At 36.8% G+C, this 16,296-nt stretch overlaps 1 protein-coding gene across 7 annotated transcripts in view; it reads left to right on the forward strand.

Moving 5' to 3' along the window:
• Positions 1-3,665: 3,665 nt before the first annotated feature.
• The window catches only part of LOC131432707 (protein AF-10), a 59,385-nt gene continuing 46,754 nt past the window's right edge, over positions 3,666-16,296 (forward strand). For 2 of the 7 annotated variants that reach the window (XM_058599157.1, XM_058599162.1), the window contains exon 1: positions 3,666-4,229. The gene's annotated coding sequence lies outside the window, so the exon portion shown is untranslated. The remainder of the gene's footprint in view (positions 4,230-16,296) is intronic. The other 5 variants (XM_058599164.1, XM_058599163.1, XM_058599160.1 and 2 more) reach the window with 4 other exon arrangements.

The following is a 16,296-nucleotide window of genomic DNA, read 5'->3' on the forward strand; positions in this document are numbered from 1 at the left end:
TTTTGTTTTATTCCGATCGAATTCTCGTGTGATTTATACGACAAGGAAAAAAAAATACGCAACATGCCTTTAACACTTAGCGAAATAGTGTGATAAGTGTAAACATTGTTGTAGTTGGAATATTTTTATAACAGGCAGGAGGATTCTGTTATCGTAGGAACGTAGTGGAACGTTTTGAAAGATCGCGGCGAACAGTCGAGTAGGTGGGAGTATCATTTCCAACGTACACCAAATTCGAAATTTGCACAGGATTTTGAAAAATTTAGTTCGAGCTTGTATATCTGTTATCTGTACAAGCCTTTTGTTATTTCATTTTGAGTTATTTTGAAACTTTTCGTCCATTCGCTCTATCCATTGTTAAAACACAAAGAGCAAATCATCCCAACAGCGAGAAATTCGTTCAATAATCTAAAAATAACCGTTGAGTAAATACAACTTAGTATTGAATATATTAAACTCACCTACAGACTAACAGACTGTACATTCAAATTGAATTCTTTATCCATTTTCACGATCATTTCGAACATTCATTTAGTTGGGACAGTACTCGCATATGTCATGATGGCGCCACGTTACCCTATCAAAAACATCCAGTCTGTCACCTGGGCTGTGTTTGTTTTATTTTTCATTTACCTACAGAGTTGCTATTCGTACGTTATTATCTGTCATGTACTGATTGGCATACGTCCATGCGGATTTCATGCAGGATACAGATTTAATACATACTGCCAAACTGAATACATGTCATGTTACGATATTTACTTGCTTCTGGTCTGCCACCACTTAATTTCGGGTGAAAATTACAATCAGCCTAGATCACTACAAGCTCATTTTACATCGGGCCCGATAATAAAAAGAATAAATATTACAACTCATATTACCAATAATCGATTTTACATACCTGAGAACGTTTCTGAACAACGTTGAGAAAAATAAATTGTTGTCTTCAAACATCGCTAAAAATATTAAATATATTTTCAGCGTAATCGCAAAATTTCTTGCAACTATTTTTTTTTCACATATTATAAAAAGTCTGATGAAATCAGACATCCCTGCAATCAGCTGATCTGTGTTGACAAACGGGGGAACCACCTAGTAAAAAAACTGTTTTCCCTTCAGTATACTTTTGCAAGTGCCTTATGGAAACTACTGAAAGCCACCTTACCTAAAATTAAGCTAATGGAAATGGATCCAACAGAAAGAGAGAGAGAGAGAATATACAAGCCAGAAATCGGTTCAACTTTCACTATGATTTGCAGCAAGTATGTTTCCAGCTTTTGGCCATTCTGGTGTCCGCCCAACTAACCAAAAGTACGGATAAAAGGGACTGATTTGACTTAAGCAGCTCTCAAAGTTAATCAATAGCATTCTAAGCAGCCCATTTTTTAAGTAATTATCCACACTTGAAGTTTTGCGCGACGCAGCGTAACGAACTTCTAAGCTGCTTCTAGAATACATTGTTCAGCTTATATGCAGCCAAAAAATTTTACGCGGAACTTGTTCTGTAGTTTCAAGTTGCTAAAAGTACCACGTGGACTCTTAAGCAGCGAGAAAGTTCACGCGGAACTTGTTCTGTACTTCGAACTGTCAAAAATTTCCACTTGTTTTCTTAAGCAGCTAGAAAGTTCACGTGGAACTTAATCTGTAGTTTCAAGTTCTCAAAAGTTCCGCGTGTACTTTTAAGCAGCAAGAAAGTGGACTTTTTAAGTAATTGGGCGGTTGCATCACATCTACCATGCATAAGGGGACCTTACTTGAAATACAGTAATGTCATTATTACCACAGATAACAGAAGCACAGGCTCACTTAAGAACTATGTGTAAAATTTGCTCAAGCAGCGTGGCGAACATTTGCAGATGTCACCACGATCAACACGAGGTGCCAACAAGATTTGGGTGCCGCTTTCACATGAGCCACAATTTTTTGTACAACATTCACTTCACGCTAGATTTTTGTTTTATTCCGTTGGAATTCTCGTGTGATTTATGCGACATGGAAATAAATTTGGCTTTAACACTTAGGGTGATCTTGTGATAAGTGTAAAAATTGTTGTAGTTTGAATATTTATATAACATGCAGGAGAATTTTATTATCGTTTCGGAACGTAGTAGGGTAACAGAGGTATTTTAGCCACTTCATATATTTTGGCCCACCTAACAAACTTTATTAATTTAACCGATTTTAAGTAATTCATGTTGCATAAATTTGAAGCTAATCACATTAAATTACCTATTGCGGACGGGGTTTTCAAAGATATTACAACATTTTTCAAAAAAGCTGTGTAAAGCATACAAGTGAAAATCCGTTGTATGAAAGCTTGAACGCAAGAGCCCATAAGGGATTACTAGGCTGCTAGAAGCGCCTCTACAGGAGAATTGCTACTTGGTAATTGCTTTCAAAAACAACCTTTAAATTTCTTACACGAATTAAAATCTCTACTTTAATATCTGTTTTCTGTGGTAATATTTGGTAAGTGAAAATCCGTTATGATTGTACGCTGAGGGTTAACTACAGATTCAACCTATTGACAAACATATGAGTTTACAAATTCTCCTTTGGGGTTATCTCATTTGGAGTTATTATTTACTTAAAAACCACTTCAAAGCTACAACCAGGGATGCCAGGTTATTTTTTCAAAAATCTGTCTCTGACTCAAAAATTTATCTGGATTTGTCTGGGTCCAACTTCATACACGTAAATTTTGACTGGGATTCATTTTCAGGAGCAAAAAAAGACCTTACCACCTATCATATAGATCCCAAACCGTTAAGATCTGACCAAATCGGAAAATTTGTAAATTCTATAAAAATTTATAAAATCTGACAAGAGATCAAGTTCGTTAGATTGTCTGGCGAAGCGAGAAAAATCTTCGCCAGATAAATTTGGCAACGACCCCAAATTGAGGGCAGTCACATCTTTGTGAGCATAGGCAGTGAGTCTTTACCCCAAAACAAACTCGGTTTTTATTATTCAAGCAATACTAATTAGCACTTTTTTACTATTCGGGATATCCAATTCAACAACTAGAGATTATATTGATTCAAATTATTTCTTTCTCTGGTTGCTCTGAAGAAATTATTTATAATAATTCAACACAAATTAAGGTTTTAAGCTGTTACCTGTTCTACGACAGCCATTTACTGTATCACAGAAACTCATATCATCTGTATACAATATTCTATATTTGAACAAAACAACAAATATATATTTACATTACACTGAATAAGCCAGTTAACATTAATTTTGTATTAGGTAGCGTGAAAATTCAAAACTTAATATCACACTTTTTTCTTAGTGTACGTGTACTCGAGGCACTCATTTTCTCAACCAGTCTACCTCGCTTATAATGTTTTCATAATTTCCAAAACACCGTGAAGACTTTTTTTAAAGCATCAGTGTTGCTAGACATTCTGTCGATGATCATTCATTCAAATAAAAGTGTTGGATATTTGAATGATCTATGATTTTAATTTCACTTCTGAGTGATCGATTTCTTTGATTTTTAAGTGCTTCGTTCTCTAAATTAACTGATTTACAAAAAATTCAATCATGGCATTGATCATTGCATAAACGTTTTAGAAAACATATATTTTTAATGCATTATATTCTTTATTGTCGCTGCGTCACTGTTGCTGTACACCGGAATTCATATGGCACCCTGTTTCGTATGTCAATCAGAGAAATAAAATGGAGAATTTCGTGTGATTGTTGTTTTGCACAACATCAGTATCGCGTACGGGTTGTCAAAGTTTGTGTATTTTCGTTGCAGAAAACCAGTCGAAAAATACCTCAAAGTGTACCAACACTCAACCGGAACTAAGTTCTTGCGGTGAAAACCCTCGTAGTGCATTTTCTAGCTCAGGAAAAAGACAAATTTCCAACCATTCCCAGCAGGCCCGATTATGATAGAAGCAAATAGTGCAAAGGCTGCTGCTTCTACTGCTAAGGTGCTTCTGCCTGTGCTTGGTGGGAGTGAAAAGGGAGGCTTCCCAAGAAATGTGCGCTTCTTCCAGTGATTAGATTTCATTCCGTTTTAAGAAAGTTACATCACGGCTCGTCAATATACAGTTATTTGTGATTACAAAATAATATTGCAAACGCAGACAACGGTGCAGTGGAATCAAGTGAATAACGTTTAGAAAAATCTAATCAATATCGGAACCAAAAGAAGAAATTGGAATCCAGATCGAGTGTGCTGGGGAGTGACGAAAGTGAGTGTGAGCGAGAAGGTAACGGGCATAGGCGATAGAGACGAGTGTTGTAACGGGATTAGAAGAGAAGCAGCCGCGCGCCGGAAGGTGTGCGGCGCAAAAAACACGCTGCTACGAGTTTTATTTTGGCGCTGAGCAGTTCTGTTTATGCTAGATGCAGTGTTAATTAGCTTCATCTACTGGCTGAAGCGAATCATTGTGTTAACATGCTGGATAACATTCCCCGTGTCGATTCGGATACACATTTTATATCATGAATATATACTTAGCAAAGGAACATAGTTACTTCCATTGATGCCTAATTCAACGTTTTATTTTTATTTTAGAATTAGGAAAAAAACGGATTGATTTCAATGATTGATTTTCAATACATTTTGGGATTGATTCGCAGTTTGAAACTATTGGGTTCAATTTAAAATCGATTGTAGCTATTCTTGTTCACAACAACCACGTTCCGATTTTGATTTTACATATCTTGATTTAAGATTACTTCAGCTGTTTTTCAAAGAAGGGCGAATCTAACATTGACAGGTAATGGAGAAAAACATCGACTCTAGTTACATTTAGGTTCCAATTGAAGACAAACACGAGAAAATGTCCTAAGTGCAACTGAGAGTCTCTCTTTGTTTACTTTCTCTTTCGATTATTACGGTCCTGTCGGCAATCCCTCCCTCTAACTATTTACATAGAATAACAACTGAACCCATCAACTTTCGATCCGCAGTTAAGAAATAATTGAAAGAGAAAGTAAACAAAGAGAAACTGTCATTTGTACTAGTGGCCTTTTCTAATTATCAGATCATTTTTTGATAATTGTTGGTTTATCTTTAAAAGATATGCGAAGCGAAGGAACAAACTGTTACGAAGAGCACGTGATCGAACTTTATTTTGTGATTTTTGTTTATTTTGCTAAGGCTGTGAACGATCTCGCGAATTATTTTAACTTTTAATAAAAATTCGACAGTCAACTAGTTATTGCTCTGCTCGAAAGCATGGTTAGTTTTGACAATTCGATAGTTATTTTCCGACACTGAAAAAAAATGTTGCGAAAAAATTCTAATATTAGACCTTTAGTAAAATTTTCGTCTGTATGATTTTTTTATGCTTTCAATTCAAGAAAGTAACCTAACACAAAATTCCAATACATTGTCAAACAAAGTAAGTTTATCTCAAAGTTCGTCTTTCGTTCGCTGGATTGCAATTATGTCACTTGATATAATTTTATTTTCAGTGCAAAATAAACCCAAACACTGCACTGATGAGTCTAAGACGAAACGTGAACAAAATTCAAAACGGTTATGTGCCCTAAGCACAAAATTAGGCTAACCCCTAAATGACCAAGCCCAAACAACTTTCCATCCGTCAAACTTTGAAATGAGTCGAAGAATTAGTTAAATTTAACTACTCGACCAAAAAAAACTGCTCGACTGGCAAATTTTAACTAAAAGTTGAAATTTTTCGCGAAATGGTCTAAGAAGTGCGGAGCAATCGATTGTATTAGTTAAAATGTTATAAACTGTCACAGCTCGTGATAAATTTCTTCGAACTTGCATTGTGTCAATTCCAATCAACATCGCTCGACTTTCGTAACTACGGTGCTGTTGTGGATTGTTTCAAAGTAATGGACGCAGTGCAAAACGAATAAATCGGCGCTGCATCGATTCGATCCGATTGATAACATTGAGCTAGTAAGGGTTCCATACCACTGAGAAATATGCAAGAATAGAACGCACCAGCAAACAGTACACAGTGTTCAAGCAGTAAATATCTTAAAAATTTGTGGTTATCTTCATTACAAATCCCATCCATTGGGAACATGTTGCCTAAATGTCATCGAGGAAAACGCCTAGATCTTTAACACATGCTCTTTAAATCGAAGTACCACCAATGCAGTAGGCAAATCGAACAGTTATGAACGAACATTTCTACGGATTGAGAATCATTCGATTGATCGATATGCGATATAAGATTTGTAGCAGTAGAACAATATATTGTTTACAATGATTAAAAAATGGCTCAAGACGAATCATTTCAAAAAGCTTTGTAAGAAATGTAATCTAGCGTTAGTTGTCGATAACCTTTAGATGTGGAACATATCTTTGTTTTCTATATACACACTTAATTTTTTTAGCTGAGTCTCGGCAAAAAAATGCCGAGATTCGCACAGCCGAGTAATCAGCAATCATCTCGGCAAAAATAAAATTACTGAGCGTCTCGGCACCCTTAAATTTGACAAACGTCAAATATTGCCGAAATCGTCAGCATAAGATTAACTGTTTGCTCAGTGAAACGTTCACTGAATATTCGACAATCCAATAAAACGAAAAAATGAAAAAAATAAATTACCGAATCATCAGTAATTAAAAATCTAGTCAATGAATTTTGTATTTTCTCAACATTATAAACACGCCATTCAGGATAAAAAAATCATTTTATTAACACTTAAAGGAGGCTTACAAATTTGTTGCCAGTAGTGCTTAAAGTCTACCTGAAAACATGTGGGATAAATAAAAAGCGGCGTTTCCAGAGGCGGCCACCTTGAGTCGAGCTGGAAATATGAAAATAAAAGTATGCATTGATTTTCGGCTTACAAAAATGTTCAATATTTAATGATGCATATACGGATTGTTCAAAAAATAAACTTACTTTGATCTATTGAATTATTCCATGCATTGGGTTATTTTTTCGCATATCCCCCAAAGTTTTGTCTCGAGGACGCTTTCCACACGGTTCCACGCTTCTTCGAAGATTATCCACTTTTTCACTCGAGAATTTCATTAGAAAATAATCGCACAATGCGAAGCGAAAATGTAACGCAGCAATAAATGACAGCTGTCGTGCTGAATCTCGGCAACAGCTAGCGCATATTCAGAAATCTCGGCAAACGTCTCTGCTGATGTCGGCATATCTGTTGTTTACTGATAAATTCAGCAAGCAATTATGCCAAATTTCGGAAAAGTGAAGCATTTTACCGAAATATCAGTGAATGCATTTAACGAAGTTCAGAAACATGCGTATTGATTACTGAGCAATCAGCAAATTTACGTGTTGCTGATCAGTTTCGGCATTTTATTATGCCGAGCTCAAGAAATGGTTTTAAGTGTGTAGAGGTGCAAATTAGAAACTCAAGGAAAAATACACGTAGAAATGTGGTCAGGTTTTCAACACTTACAGCTCAGCCAATTTTGCATCAATTATTGATATTATTTTATCATTTGATTGGAAATATTTCTAAGTTTCGATTTGAATGTATCAAGCCACGTATTTGTAATTATTAATTTGATCTTGTGTCATGCAAGATTGGATGAAATCCCATGTTATGTCATTTCGCCTGAGAAATTGACAACTACCCCAGGGTAAATTTTGAGTGCGAACTCGATTGATAATGGGAAAAAGTTTGTCGTTTACAAAACTTGAACTCAATCTTGGCGAAGAGAAGCTTAAATATCGAAATCGCAAGTGTGTAAAAAGATATAATTGCATACATTTGGGATATTGGTGTAATTTCGTCGGCTATAAAATAAATACAAATCAAGACAAACGATGTTCGGTGTTGGTTCCTAATCAAGAGCAGACTCTTCTGCAATTTCGGATTCAAAAGTGTGACGATTGATTGAACTTTTTGATTGTAGATCATTAGAAATGTTGGTTGCCTTGTTCCACATCAATGTCTCGAATAACCCCATGGGCTGATCCTTGTAGTTTTTATTCCCTTTTTTGTGAACTGGAAACATAAAAGAGGACTTCCGCAGATCGGGAAATGTTCCGGTAGTTAGCGATATGTGGAACCAAGACCTAACAGGTGCTGCTAAACTGGCAGAACATTCACCGGCATACCATTTGGCCCTAGGGAGGTGTTTAGCTTTGGTTTTACCGCCAATAGAAGGGTGTTTTCGTTCAAATTGATCGCAAGGGATACTTGATGCGGTAACAGTTTTTCGTAAAAAAAAAAAAATACTGGGAAAATAATTTACAAATCTCTTGCGCACACGAATCTGTGAGTTCTCCGTAACGCATTGACGAAGATAGCTCACATAATTTCCTTTGCTCGTTGACATTGCTCTAGAATTTCTTAGGATCCAATTTTAGTTTACGTTTTAGGTTCCGTAATTAATTAAAATAGTTTATCACAGCAGCGCTTCACGACTTTCGACTTCTTCCCAACTGTCATTCACCATGGAAGTATTTTCAATATTTCCAATATGCAAGGAATGAGATGATACGAATTTAGACAACAGCCGTGAGATCCCAATCAACATATTGTATCTAAATAATTTCTTTTTCTGATAGTTGTTAGCAAATTTTGATATTTAACTACGACCACGACCTTACTTATGTCTACACTTGCCACGAAATTAGCTGTTTGTTAAACTTGTTACTGCTTGATGATCGCGATAACAACTTTAAACACGGCGCCAAAATTGTCTGATGCAGTTATTTTGGGTCTTATTTTAAATTATTGTAATGACTGCTTCTCTCAAAATGGGCCGCTCATAATTAGTTATACCTTCAATAGGAAATAACATACAAACACATCAAGGGTATTGGACAAGTCTTTTATTTAGGGACCGTTCATAAACCACGTAGACCAAAATCGTATTTTTTAAATCCCCTTCCCCCCTCGTAGACTTTCCAATTAACCCCCATCCCCCTCCTATAAAATCTACGTAGACTTTTCTGTTTTCGGTAAAAGGTTACTAAGTCTTCAGTCACTGATAAATTTTTATAGTTTACATTCTGTAATAAGATCTAAATTTTCATCAATTATAAAAATCGCCACATGAAAATTTTTCAACTTCTTTGTAATGAAGCCAAACAAAAACTAATCGTACGATATGCGTCAAAATTTGATAGAATGTGTATAAAAGTGTTGCCAACGTTGAGACAATAAAAGTTTACCGATTGAACAAGCACGGGCATTTTAAAATGAAAATTCCGGTTCTTTTTTTATCATAAGGTATAACAGCCGTTCTTATTTAACAGGCCGATAAAGCCGAAACCATAATTATTGCAAAAATTTTTTTTTTTTTATAAATACGTTTATTTCTTAAGGCAGTTTACATAAGTTTTTCTTCGCCGTAGCATCACTTTTACATAATATTCTTATCCTAATTTAATTCTAACATAGTCACAACGTTTTGAATTTATTAAAACATATTCTCTTATAGCTTAAATATCATCTTAGGTAACTCGTCATTAATTATGAAATCTACTCGGAAATATTATTTGAACCAAACGATTAACTTCTATAAATTATAAAATAAGCTGTTATTTTCAGACATTTTGTTGATAATTTCATAAACTGTTTCGAGTTTGTTTGTATCATTACATAATTTTTATTCTAATTTAGCTATTGGTTGAACTCATGGACGCAGCTGGGATCAGAACTAAGTCTTAAAAGGGGCCTTTATTAAATTGAAACTCCAATTTTCTTTATGAAATGATAAATAAGTTTCATGTATGAAAGGTCACGACAAGCAAGAATGTCTCGAACTGGGATATTGGATAGTCTACCTTGGGTACGCAAAGAATTTATTAGTTGAGATCTGACATCACGATACTCCACGCATGTCCAAACGACATGATCAATATCCCGATAACCTTCTCCGCAAGCACAATGATTAGTCTCGGAGAGCCCAATTCGAAGGAGATGTGCATCTAACGTGTAGTGATTGGACATGAGTCTGGACATCACACGAATGAAATCCCTACTCACATCCAGTCCCCTGAACCATGCCTTTGTCGATATTTTCGGAATAATTGAGTGCATCCACCGACCCAGATCATCTCTATCCCAAGATGCTTGCCAGCTGGCAAGTGTTCTTTGGCGAGACGAGCTATAGAATTCGTTGAAAGCAATCGGTCGCTCATAAATTTCACCCTCAATAGCACCACGTTTGGCTAAAATATCGGCTCTTTCATTGCCAGGAATGGAGCAATGAGCCGGGAGCCAGACTATAGTGATTAGATAATTATTGTTCAATATGTCGTTCAGGCACTGTTTTATTTTGCCCAGGAAAAACGGTTCATTTTTGCCAGCAGCGTTTGAGCGAATGGCTTCAATTGCACTCAGACTATCTGTGAAGAGGAAATAATGGTTTGGAGATAATGTGACGATTACACTCAAACTATAATGAACTGCTGCTAGCTCTGCTATATAAACAGATGCAGGTTCTTGAAGCCTAAATGAGGCCGAAACATTATTGTTGAACATACCAAACCCTGTCGCTTCTTCAATTCGCGATCCGTCCGTGTAAAACATTTTCTCAGAGTCAATATGCCTGAACTTACTTGAAAATATTTTTGGGATTTCCGTCGAGCGTAGATGATCCGGGATTCCACGCACTTCACGCTGCATGGATGTATCAAAAAATAAAGTTGAGTCAGGGGCACTTAGGATGCTGACACGGATAGGAATATATCTTGAAGGGTTGATTTCCTGTGACATATGGTTAAAATATACTGTCATAAATTTTGTTTGAGATCGAAGCTCGACTAGTCGTTCGAAATTATTAATTACCATGGGATTCAGCACCTCACATCTTATTAGCAGGCGTGATGAAAGCTCCCAAAATCGATCTTTTAATGGAAGAACTCCCGCCAGAACTTCAAGACTCATTGTATGTGTCGAGTGCATGCAGCCTAAGGCAATTCGCAAACAACGGTACTGAATTCGCTCAAGTTTGATAAAATGAGAGTTTGCAGCGGAACGAAAACAAACGCATCCATATTCCATCACTGAAAGTATCGTTGTTTGATACAATTTTATTAGATCTTGCGGATGAGAACCCCACCAAGATCCTGTTATTGTTCGAAGAAAATTTACTCTTTGTTGGCATTTCGTTATCAGATACCTAATGTGTCCTCCCCACGTGCATTTGGAATCGAACCACACCCCGAGGTATTTAAAAGTTAAAACCTGATGGATCATTCTTCCCATCATATGGAGCTGAAGCTGCGCGGGGTCATGCTTTCTTGAAAAGACGACTAACTCTGTTTTCTCCGCAGAGAATTCGATACCAAGATGAACAGCCCAAACGGACAAGTTATCTAAGGTATCTTGCAATGGTTTATGCAGATCAATAGCTTTGGGCCCAGTAACTGAAACCACGCCATCATCTGCCAATTGTCTTAGTGTACATGGGGTTACTAGACAGCTGTCAATGTCATTCACGTAAAAATTATAGAGGAGCGGACTAAGGCATGAGCCTTGCGGGAGACCCATGTAGCTAATTCTGAATGTTGCCAAATCGCCATGTGAAAAATACATGCACTTCTCTGACAAAAGGTTGTGCAAATAATTATTTATAACCGCTGGAAGTCCATGTTGGTGGAGCTTGTCTGAAAGAACATCAATGGAAACTGAATCAAATGCTCCTTTAATGTCTAAAAATACAGATGCCATTTGTTGCTTTTGAGCGAAGGCAATTTGGATGTCAGACGAAAGTAATGCAAGGCAATCATTCGTCCCTTTATTTCTACGGAAGCCAAACTGAGTATCTGACAACAAACCGTTCGTCTCGACCCAAGTGTCGAGACGTCGCAGAATAATTTTTTCGAACAATTTTCTGATGCAGGACAACATCGCAATGGGTCTATATGAGTTGTGATTGGAAGCTGGTTTCCCCGGCTTTTGAATGGCGATAACTTTCACTTGTCTCCAGTCAGGTGGAACAATATTTTGCTCAAGAAACTTGTTGAACAATTCCAACAAACGTCTTTTTGCGAGGTCGGGCAGATTCTTCACCAAGTTGAATTTAATTCTGTCCAACCCAGGGGCGTTATTGTTACAAGACAAGAGTGCTATAGAAAATTCCATCATTGAAAATGGGTTATTAATAAAACCATTATTTGGAGGAGATTCACGTATAATGCTCTGCGTAGGAACAGAATCTGGGCAAACTTTCCTAGCAAAGTCAAATATCCATCGGTTCGAGTATTCATCACTCTCATTGCCCACGTTACGATTCCTCATTCGTCTGGCCGTATTCCAAAGAGTGCTCATTGAGGTTTCTCTTGACAAACCTTCGACAAAATGTGTCCAATAGCTACATTTTTTGGCTCGAAGTATGCTCTTGTACTTGATTTCTAAAACCATAAGTTTTTTAAAATTCTGAGGAGTTCCTCCTCCCCGTTTTAGAAACGTCTTGCAAGCATTTTGTTTTGCGAGTTTAGCCTCTGAGCACTCTTTGTCCCACCAGGGGTTGGGAGGCCTTCTGTTAGTCGTTGGCCCAGGAAAGCGTTTAGTTTGGGATTGTTCTGCTGCCTCCAGAATCGAACAAATGAGGAAGTCATATTCTTCAAGTGGAGGGAGCTCTTCCATTGAATTCAAAATACTAGAGATACTACTTTGGTATTTAATCCAGTCGATATTTTTTGTCAAATCATATGGAATACTAGCGGAAGTAGCAATGCAATTGCTACTGCTAATTGAGATGATGATTGGTAAATGATCGCTACCGTGTAAATCAGGCAATATTTTCCAGGTGCAATCTAGTCGAATTGATGTTGAGCAAAGAGATAGATCTAATGCACTTGGGCGTGCAGGAGGTCTTGGGATCCGTGTCATGCTACCCATATTTAATACCGTCATGCTAAAATTGTCACAAATGTTTTGTATTAAAGATGATCTGCTATCATTGTAAACGGAACCCCACATCATTCCGTGCGAATTTAAATCCCCCAGAATCAATCGTGGAGCAGGAAGGGCTTCAACCATTTCATTAAGCTGTCGCTGTCCAACTTGTGCTTTTGGAGGAATATAAACCGAAGCTATGCAAATATCTTTGCCTTTAATGTTTATTTGGCAAGCAACAACTTCTATACTAGAAGTTGAAGGGATGTTTAATCTATAAAAGGAACAGCATTTCTTAATTCCCAAAAGCACTCCACCATACGGAGAATCTCTATCGAGACGTATAATGTTAAAATCATTAAAATTTAAGGCTATGTTTGAAGTAAGCCATGTTTCGCATAAAGCAAATACATCACATTTTTGACTATGCAATAAAATTTTAAATGAATCAAGTTTTGGCATGATGCTTCGACAATTCCACTGCAGGACAGTGATTGTATCATTTGCGGCGGGTGATAAATTATCCATCAAAAGATACAAAACCTGAGACAATTGGCCATTGAGCTGATAACTGCTTCAAAAAATTTCTAGCTATTGGAAGGAATGCCATTATGAGGGTCTTTAAGGGTTCAGATATATTGAATGCTGAGAAAATCCATTCAACAATTTCCGAAAACTTCAGTAATCCTGTTGGTGGCTGTGAAATGGAGCCCACAGGATTATTACCTTTTTCTGTGCTAGATCCTGGATTGGTTTGTGAATTTGACAAACCAGGAGGCACAGTCTTTGGTTTTGACTTTTTTTGTTTAACACGGGGATCTTTTTTTGAAGATGAAACTTTAGGTGTCTTTTTTGGTAATTTGGAAGAAGACTTCTTTCTCTTAACTGACCCTTGGGTAGTGATAAACGAATTATCTTCACTATTTTCGTCAGAGTCAGAGTCCTCTGGTTCCTCTAGATTTGAAAACCCGTTTTCGGTTTCCAAAGGGGGGACATCAATGACCGTTTTAAGCATTTCTGCATATGTGCGCTTAGACCGTGCTTTTAAAGAAAGCTTAATTTTGTCTTTGTGCACTTTAAATGCAGTGCATACTGAAATATCCTCATGAGGACTTTCCCCACAATAAATACATTTTTCAATTTCCTTGTTGCAATCATTATCTTTATGAGGTCCTTCACACTTAATACATTTTGGTTTATTACTACAGTAAGTAGCTGTGTGTCCGAATTTTTTGCAGTTCGTACAATTCATTACATTTGGAACAAAAAGCCGAACAGGGAGGCGAATTTTATCGACATAGACATAGGACGGCAACGCAGATCCGGCAAATGTCACTCGAAACGAGTCTGATGGGCGATAAACTTTTTTTCCCTCTTCATAAACTACTGAGTACAGTTGTTTGCACTCCAGTATTTTCACACCCTCAAGCATAGAGTTCTTGAAACGACCAACACCATGCTTGAGTAAATCATCTACCGAAAGACTCGCTTCGGTAACAACACCGTCAATTTCGACATCTTTGGAGGGTATGTAAACTTTATACTCTTTATTGAAATGTTCCGAAGAGACAATATCATTCGCGTGTTTCAAATTATTTACCACAACACGAATTTTATCGTTATTTACTTTTATGATCTCTTTGATTGAAGAGAATCGTGATGTCAAACCTTTAGAAATTTGGTAAATGTTTAATGGCTTTGATATACGTCTAAAAAAGACTATCCAAGGCCCAGAAGAGCTCTCCTGATATTTTTTCGTTCGTGGGGGTATCGGATTCATGCTAGGATTTACGTCCATGGATTCATCCATCACATTAAAATTTTTAATCAAACTTTAAAATAAAAAATGAAACCAACACTATACAGTACTCAATCAAAAGGAAAAGAAAAAACTTCTACCTTGAAATTGTTGTCTATCTCCGTTGCACTGCCGTGTAGATCCTCGTTGCTCTAGATGTTCTTGTTGGTTGCTGATTGTTGGATGTGATGCTACTGCTACCTGACATCCAGCACCACTCGATTTCCGATTTACTTTTGTCTTCGCCAGCTGTAACCAGCGCAGGTCACCGGTGTATACCTGCGTGTTGTATGGCAGTGGAAAGACCGAGTTGTCTTGTCTCCTTCTTCCTTGTGCTCCGCACCGATATGCTTCTGCACCGAAGTGCCTTCGCACCGGTGTGCTTTTGCACTCTCCTGCTTCTGTGTGCCTTTGCACTCTTCTTCTTCAATGTGCCTTTGCACTCTCCTGCTCAGCACTTGTGGCTGTATATTGTGGCCTGGGTAGAGCTTGGGAAACGCCCTTTGTTGTTTCCTTCACCAGCTTGGCCCAGCACTAGGGCTCTCTTATGCAGCACGATTTTACGTTTTAACGGCTGCTGCCAACAGGTCTCTACCTGTAGTTCAACCGTTGTCGTATTTAACGCGTGTAAACTAACCAGCGTTATTAAACTGTACGCTTCTATACACAACCTTTTCGGTTGAACGGCTATTACTGAATGGATAATTATTGCAAAATTAAAAACAACAATTTTATGGGTGGAAATAGTTGGTTGGTTCGATTTCAACCTCTGGGATGTTTTTTTAGGCAAATGTTTACTTTTGCAATTCCAATCATTTTGATTTTTTAAATCCGTTTTTTGTTGAAAGACTTCACGTCAGAACAAAAATATGAATAACTTTTGAGACTTCCTTGCGATTTGGTATTTTCATAATTAATTTCTTTTTCTTTTTCGTTATTGGCAATAGATGAATGATGAATTTTAATCATTTTGTCACCCTACTAACATCGGTCCTTTGCTGATTTCTAAAATTCTCTGGACATTTCACTCGTCGCTCATGGATTGCAGAAGCAATTGACATTATCCTCATTTCACATTTCACTGCTTAATTACGATATGACTAAATAATAATCGGACAGCATAAAAATTGAAATTCATTCATTTACTTCAATAAACTGAAAGTCCGATGATTTTTTGCAAAGAATAATGAGTCTAATCAATTTATGTTTATGTTAGTGCACTCTTTTATTTTTTCACTTCGATAGGGAATAGAAGAATGACAACGATGAAAAAAATTATACAAAATCAGCCGTTCTAATGGTTCTAAATGTTATTTAAAGAACTATTAAGATTGCTTATTTGCAAATTATGATTATCATTTTGCTGCATTGCGTTCGAGAAAAATGTTTCGAACAGTGTTTTATATCGTACAGAATTTTACAATTTGATTCTTCTGAATGCCAGAATGCCATGAATCCCGTACAGTATTTTGATAGTTTCTTTCACTGAAATATTAAGATGAATTGAATAGTGAAACCTATGAGCGATTGCGTCATCATCGTTCGCATTCGAGAAAAAGACACCGAAATATGAGTGACGCAGAAAAATCAACTTATCGGCCTTTCTAAGAGTTCCCAAACGACTATTGCAACTATTTTTATTTGAAATTTGCAAATTGGAAGTAAAAGTAATTCGTTTAGAAAAAATCTACTGAAATAATCAGTATAGTGAA

Source organism: Malaya genurostris, chromosome 2 (genome assembly GCF_030247185.1).
Source record: "Malaya genurostris strain Urasoe2022 chromosome 2, Malgen_1.1, whole genome shotgun sequence".
Lineage (NCBI taxonomy): Eukaryota > Metazoa > Arthropoda > Insecta > Diptera > Culicidae > Malaya > Malaya genurostris.